The 7,776-nt window shown below is 34.1% G+C and overlaps 1 pseudogene; it reads right to left on the bottom strand.

The window, feature by feature from the left end:
• Nucleotides 1–406: 406 nt before the first annotated feature.
• On the bottom strand, nt 407–1,603 carry LOC149266735 (receptor-like protein kinase THESEUS 1 pseudogene; annotated as a pseudogene).
• Between the last annotated feature and the right edge of the window lie 6,173 nt (nt 1,604–7,776).

The raw sequence follows: 7,776 nt of genomic DNA, 5'->3' as shown, positions 1-7,776 counted from the left end.
TAATGAGAATATTTACAAACAGGGGACCAGATTAACTTTTGGGTGGTTACTCTGTTGTTTACCTTAACTATACTTGCTTTATCAGCCCTTCACTGCAATATTTCAGACATTCACTTTAACTCTGATTATTGTAAGAAATTAAAGCTGGAAGGCTGTTGCAGTAAAGAAAATTTCGAAGCAGACTGCCTAGCCATAGGGCTGTCCTAAGGCTTGCACGAGAATTAGCAAGTTGTTCGATCATCTGATGATGTTCTTTTGTGAAGATCTGAGAAACCCAACTTATGCAAAGACTCATAGAAGGATTGAGAGTGAATGATGGAGAGAGAGAGATTGAGGAAAACAGTATATGTTGAGATTCGGAAAATTCTTTTTTTCACATTTAAATTGCATTAAAGATAGAACTGTTCTATGGGAAAGGTCCATCCAGACTTTTGTTAGAGTTGCTCATCTTCATAATCTCCAGCCCATTTAATATGGTGTTGGGGAGAACACTTGCCATATTTATTGCAGGTCCTACTTTGACAGCAAGATTTTTCGATCCAGTAGATGTATTAAGTACTACAAAATCGCTGTAATAAGCTGCTGCCAAGTTATTTTGTGTTGCAGCTGATATATCAAAATTACCGCCCATCACATTATCATTGTTAATATATACATTGAAGTATAACTCGTTCAATGCTTTGCTCACAATATCGCAGAAATGCATCTGAATGAAGTATTGGTAATCTGGATCCACAGTAAACAACCAAGAAATGTTGAAAGTTGGCTTTGTGACATTGGCTGCAGCCATCTCCTCAGCAGTAGCATATACAATATTGGGAGCGGTTTCATTAGTAACTAGTCCTTGGCGGTACACAATATTGTTGGTCGGGATGCTGAAATTTTGGGCAAGCGATTTTGAAGCTAAGAAGCTTGTATCAGGATCCCAAAATCTCCCAAGGGTGTCATTGTCAGGGGTAATCAATGGTCCTCCCATATTAAGTCTGTAAATTGTTTCAAAAGAATGCTTAGATAGACCACTGTAAGTATTAGGCAGGGGCACATCTTGAGCTGTGTCTGAAACAAGAGTGTTCGGCACATAAACAACTTCAATGGCATTGACAAACGCAAAGGAATTATTGGAGGGAATAAATGTCAGGACCAATGTTTGTTCATTTACATTGATGAGATATTCCTTCATCACAATTGAACTATTCTGGATTTGGAAATTGTACAATAGACCGAAGTCTTGGGTGGCTACTGAAAATATGACACTTGTAAGATTGTACATTTGATAAGAGAATGGAAAGAAATGTAAACGTACCCAGTGTTTGCCCTGGTGCCCAATACTGAAGGTATAGGATGACTTCTGAGTAAATACTCTAGCTGTCAAATAGATACCAGAAGGAACCTGTAGATTGGAATTTGTAGTGTTAGCAAAGATGCCTTCATTGGTGGCAATTGACATATATGAGGAGGGGGTATCTGCAGTGAAGATCCGTCCACCCACTGTGGTGTTACTTTTTGATCCACAGTCTATAAGGTAGTTATCCTGTGAAGTTGAAACCCCATTCAGATAAAATGACAATAAAAACAATACACAAATGCACACAATGACTGCCATTTCCTTCACTTCTTTCTCTACAGCCCAATTGTGTGGTTCCTGTCCTTTAAATTGGAAACAAACAGAAATGGCAACTGAAAAATTAAATTGGAAACTAAAATTTTGGAACCACTGAAAATTGAAAGCTTTGAATTAAATTTGAAATTAATGAAAATTGAGAACTGAATCATAAAATTTGAAAGTAGATTATTTTGAAATCTCCATGCCCACCCCTCTTATTTTTTGTTTACCTCCACCTCCGATTCCAATGGTACCTACAGGCAAAAACCAAAGATTTACTAATTGTAGGTGTAGTTTGAGTCTTGACATCATAGACAATGTCCATCAAATTGTTTGCAATTATTGAGTAGGGATGTATTGTCCTTCCCGGGAAGGAACTATGTTTAAGATGTATACTATCTACTTTTTTATTATTTTTTTTGGGTGAATTTAGAAGCAATTACCAGTCCTCTGAGAAGAATATGGCAGGAGTTGACAGTGGCAATGGTCGTTCTCTAGAGCAAACTCCTACTTGGGCAGTAGCAGTTGTTTGTTTGGCATTTGTGGCCATCTCTTTACTTCTTGAACATGGTATTCATTATGCTAGCAATGTAAGGTTTTGCTTAGATTTCAACTGTGCACTTTTTGGTTTAGTTGAATTGATCTTACTTCAGTTTAGTTCTGCATTCAGTTTGTTTTGACTGGTAGAAATTTGATAAATTTTGGCTTCTGAAATCACCAACAAAACACACTTTTAAAACCCAATATGAATGGCTCATATTCCATATGTCATCAGTGATTAGAAGTAGAATTATTGCTTTGGTTATTACAGGAAAAGGATGCTGATAGAGGAAGACATGATAAACAAATCTGCAGGATTACAAGTTTTGAATTCTTCTTGCATCTGTACTAATAAAGCCCTTTTCTGTCATTATATTTACAGTGGCTCTCCAGAAGAAATAAAAAGGCTCTATCTGAAGTGCTTGAAAAATTGAAAGCAGGTAACGGATACTCGAAACCACTCATATCCACCATGTTGCTTCTTGTAGTCTATCCCCCAAATACTCTGAAACTAATTTGAACAACAAATTTATGCTGTTTTAGATAGAACCTCCTTCTAAAATGGTTACATTGGTTGAACTTGACAATATCTGTTTTATGTATTTAACTGATCTGCTTAGATTGCATTGGTAGCTTGTTTTGGATTTTCTAAATTGAATTTCAGCCTTTAATTTCAGGCAACTACACTGATTTCTTTTAGCACCTGCTGGCTAGAATTTCTGAATATGTCCTCTGAGCAAATATTTTTGAAAATCATCTTTTTGGGTTGCAGAGTTGATGCTTCTGGGTTTCATATCGCTTCTATTGACAGTTGGACAGAAGCCCATTTCCATGATTTGTATACCCAAAAAAATAGCTTATATTATGCTTCCATGTAAGAAGGAAATTGATTCTAGAGATATAAAGGTGGAAGGGGATAATGACCAAGAAAAGGAGCGCATGCAAAAAATTCTATGGGAATCAATGTCTACTGAACAGGAGGTCCCATGGAGACGCGTCTTAGCTGCTTCTGAGGGTAGCCAACATTGTAGCTCCGCACATGTAAAGGCCAAACCCTTCTCTTAGTCTTAATGCGCATGGTTTCTTTATCCAGGTCCTATGATTCTTTGATTGATTTTCCTGCCGAGATTGAGTTGATTTAGACCATCTTGAAATTAGCTTCCCATACAAATTTCAAATATTTATTTTATGTTGGATTTTACTTGATAACTCTGCTACTTTGTATTCAGGGTAAGTATCCTCTGGTTTCCCAAAGCGGCATGCATCAACTCCACATCTTCATCTTTATGCTGGCAGTTCTCCATGTGTTATATAGTATCTTAACTGTGGCACTGGCAAGAGCAAAGGTAGGTGGAATGGGAGATCAATTATTTTGTCCAATAATGTTCAGTTAAATTCTGCCTTGGGTTTTACTGTTTTGACCTCTGCATGCATTTATATCCTCTGTTAATACTGAGATCTACAAGTCCTCTTGATGCCTAGATGAGGTGCTGGAAAGAGTGGGAAAGGGAATCACAAACTCTGGATTATGAGTTTTCAAATGGTGAGTTGATGTTAATCAAACCCTATATTGTGATATTAAATATCTTACTTGTACTGATAAAATTAGAGATAAGGTGTCACCTGATAATGCATTAACACAGTTGTTTAATGACACCACTTTTGATTTTTTTTTGGTTGATTTTGCCCAAAATATGAGTAGAAATTGTTAAAACCATAGTTTCTGATTAGAAATAGGGGAAATTTTAGCTTTAAGTTGTTGAATTTGCACAATCCAAATGTTTAAGGGATTTTTCAGGACATTGAATCCATTTTTGTACTAAAAAATACAATGAAACATTGTGATCTCACCAAAAATCGTATCATCAGATTTCGGTGAAACGGTTAAAAAATCACCTCATTAAAAAATAGTTAAACTCATAGTAGACAAATTTATCAGGAGATAGAAAACAGTGGAGTTCAATTTTTCTTTTGTACAACAGTGATCTCTCTATTGAGAGCTTCAGGTAAAGCCTCAAAGGATTTTCGAATGAAAAGTATGACCACTCTAAAATATGCTTCCTTTTGTTTGTTAAATTAAATTTTGTTGCAGTCTGGAGCCTTCCAGAAAAGCAGAGAAATAGAAATGATGATTTCTCTTTAAATCATTTTAATTTTATTTCTTGATATAACCCTGTTTGTTGATAGATAGAGAACATTCATTTTACCCTGTTTGTTGATAGATAGAGAACATCCATTTTTGGGGCAAATTTTGTTTTTCCAATATGTACAAATGTTTTAGTGAACTTTTGGATCGTTCAAAAACACTCTGTTCTGGTTAAATATCATGTATAAAGGAATATGCTCTTAAAATATGATGGGATATTTTTATGCAGATGGGATCTCACATGAAGAAGGCAATATTTGAAGAACAGACAACCAATGCTTTGAACAGATGGCAACAAAATGCTAAGAAAAAAACAAAACGAGATAGAAAGTCAAAGCATTCTTCCCCTGGTTTCACACGCAGATCAACTGTGTTTTCGGGATTTCAAAGCGGAGAAACAACTCCAATCCATGGATCTTCTCCATTGCATTTGCTCTGAAGATACAAAACAGCAGGAGACATGGAAACTGCAGATGCCTCTGAGAGATATGACCACTCAGAATCCAGCGCATCAGATTCGGAAATTGATGCATCTTCTTCTTATCCTCCCCAACATAATCAACCTGTTTTGGTTACCGAGGCCCCTGAGGATATAGAGACTACAGAATGTCCCAGTTCAAAAGATGCACACACAAATGATGACAAATTTCCCTTTCCCAGAATATAAATGTTCCATCCACATCATACAAAAGCCTGGTTCAAAGCCAATTTATATCTAAATTTGACTTATCTTCCATGGTAAAGTTTATCTTCATTTAAGCAGCAGAGAGAAGTGGACCCATAACAAACAAGGAACCAAAAAGGCATCTGCAAATTCTACCTACATTTTGTTTCATTGAAATAATAGCTTTCACTAAAATCAACTGTTCAAATATTTTTAGAGGAGCCACTTGCTTCTTCTCCTCTCCATTCTATCAAATTCAGCTAGCACCAGTGCCATGATGGAAAGCCTTGCCATCGCACTATATGGGAAAGTATTGGGAAAGACAACACATCAGGCCCTGCCACTAATGAAGCAGAATGACATATTCCTTAGACTTGCTCTTACCATCACGGGATCTGAAAAGTCTCTGGAACCTGGTAATGGCGGTCGGCAGCCGAATATACCAGGACTCAGGAATTATATAGGTTGTGAAAACTAAATCCAGTTTGGATGTTTTTAACAATTAATTTGCATTCTCAGTTTTTCTTGATAAGATTTGAACATTATCAAATACTTTGATGGGCATCAAATACCCATCAAATTTATATGATTAATTAATTTATATTTTATAAATTAAATTAATAATTAATTATTTATCAAAAAAATACTAGTAGTTTAAGAATATGTATCTTTTAAGAGGTTATATATTTCAATCTAAAATGAAAAACACTTATATTTTTATAAACTTTTGTAACCAAATCTTACACAAAGGAATATATTTATTTCACAAACCAAAAAGTCTATACATATTATAACCATAATTTTAAAATTAAATTATAGTTATTATAATTACAAAACATTAATATATATATAAAAGTTTGGAATTTGATTACTAACTTAATCATAATTTTAAAATTAAATTATGATTATTATAATTACAAAACATTATAATAATATCTATATATATATATATATATATATATATATATATTTATATATATATCTCAAATGAATGCATTAAATTTTTTTTTTTTTTAATTAATTTATTTTTTCCGAAAAAAAAAAAACCTCGTAAATTTATTCATGGGAACATGTTATGTTAAAAACATTAGTTAGGCTGAACATTTAATGTCTCACAATGAATCAAAAAAATGGCTAAGAGGCCAACAAGTGAGCAGAACACGCAGGCCTGCCAAGAAACCCCAAAGGGCGCACCAGCAAAAAAAAAAACCAGAAACCCCAACAACAAAAACTAACAGGATTTCAAACAAAAAATTGGGCAAGGTCGCCTGGATAACTCCCAAAAAAACCCCACAGATTCATGGCATGCCAATCAGCGTTGAAGACCAAAATATGATGATAGCCTTTAAATTTTCAACTCTAAATTTCCAGAGAAGGTGTAACCTTTTACATAATGATCAAGCAATGAAATACATGGGGCTTTTACATAACCAAATGAAATCATTAAGATCAGGCAATGAAATACATGGGGTTCGGCAGCTTGAAGGTCCTGATCTCCTTGGTACTAGTGGTAATGCTTCTGAGGACAAGGGCAGTCCTTTGACAATAGCTCATATACAAAGGTTTCGAAGCTTCTATATTTTAGATGGCTAAACAAGATAGCTTCTATATCTTAAATGGCTAAACAAGATTTGTTAGACCTGTGGATTTTAATATATGAAACCATTTATACTTATGTTACTTGACTAATTGGCTCTCTTATGCACCAATGTTCTTGGATCATATGCCCATTTCGTATGGAATGTCTACTAAGTGGTTCCAGTTAATGGGGCATTGATTTGATTTGAGTGTTCAATATATTTTTATTCTTTATCAAAGTATTTTTTTGCTCTATTTGCTTTCTTCAATTTATGCCTTACGGCGTTTCCTTTGCAACATTTGGTGCAAATGCTAGTAAATATGATTTTGGCAGGTGTTGTATATATTGGATGGGTATTACATAACGGTAGTTAATGAATTGGATTTTAAATTATTTCAAATTGGCAAAGCTATATGAGTTATAAATTAAATGTTTAATGAACTATCGATAAATATAATAAAAATAAAGTATTTATCAATATTTATTTGTAGAGCAATGATTGTACATTTACTTTTACCATGTCTATTTATTTGTAAAACAATAACTATATATTTATTTTTACTAACACCCCACCCTGAATTTATATTAAACTATATAAGATAATTATGTGACATTATTATTAAATTTTGAAGCGTAAATTTATATTTAAAAAATAACAAACCCCTCCGACATCAATTATATATAGATGAATTAAAGTATGTATTTTACGCCTAAACATCAATTATGGTAAACTTAAAAACCGCCTCACGAACCACGTGTTATAAAATAAAGAAATTTAAATGTGTGACATTGTGGGAATGAATCGCGAGATATCTTCGAACTTGGACGTGAAATTGTTTTAAATTAAGTAGTAATTAGCCATTCGCAGGAAAAAAATGTTGCGGTATAGGCATTGGAGATTTGTGTCATGTTAATGTAACATTAAAAATATAATGCTCGGTTCATACCACCGAAGAAATATATTTAAGATATAAATAAAAAAATGTACGCATCAATCCTGAAGTGCCATTAAGTTATGTTATTATTTTCAGATTAACCAAATAATTTTCTCGATTGGCTAACTGATATTAAGCCAAAATGAAGTTCTGATTAAGAATCATCGATAGAGAGCAGGGAGGTAATTAGGGCTTGATATTATATATATATATATATAGGTAGTGCCACAACGACAATGAGACATTCCTTTTAGTTACCCCACCACGCGATGTAGGCCACTTCTAACCGATTTCGAACCGTCCGTGTCG

This window comes from Pinus tabuliformis, chromosome 6 (genome assembly GCF_031772625.1).
Source record: "Pinus tabuliformis cultivar Carrire ecotype Pingquan chromosome 6, CPIR1, whole genome shotgun sequence".
Lineage (NCBI taxonomy): Eukaryota > Viridiplantae > Streptophyta > Pinopsida > Pinales > Pinaceae > Pinus > Pinus tabuliformis.
This window is presented reverse-complemented; position numbering and strand designations above follow the sequence as displayed.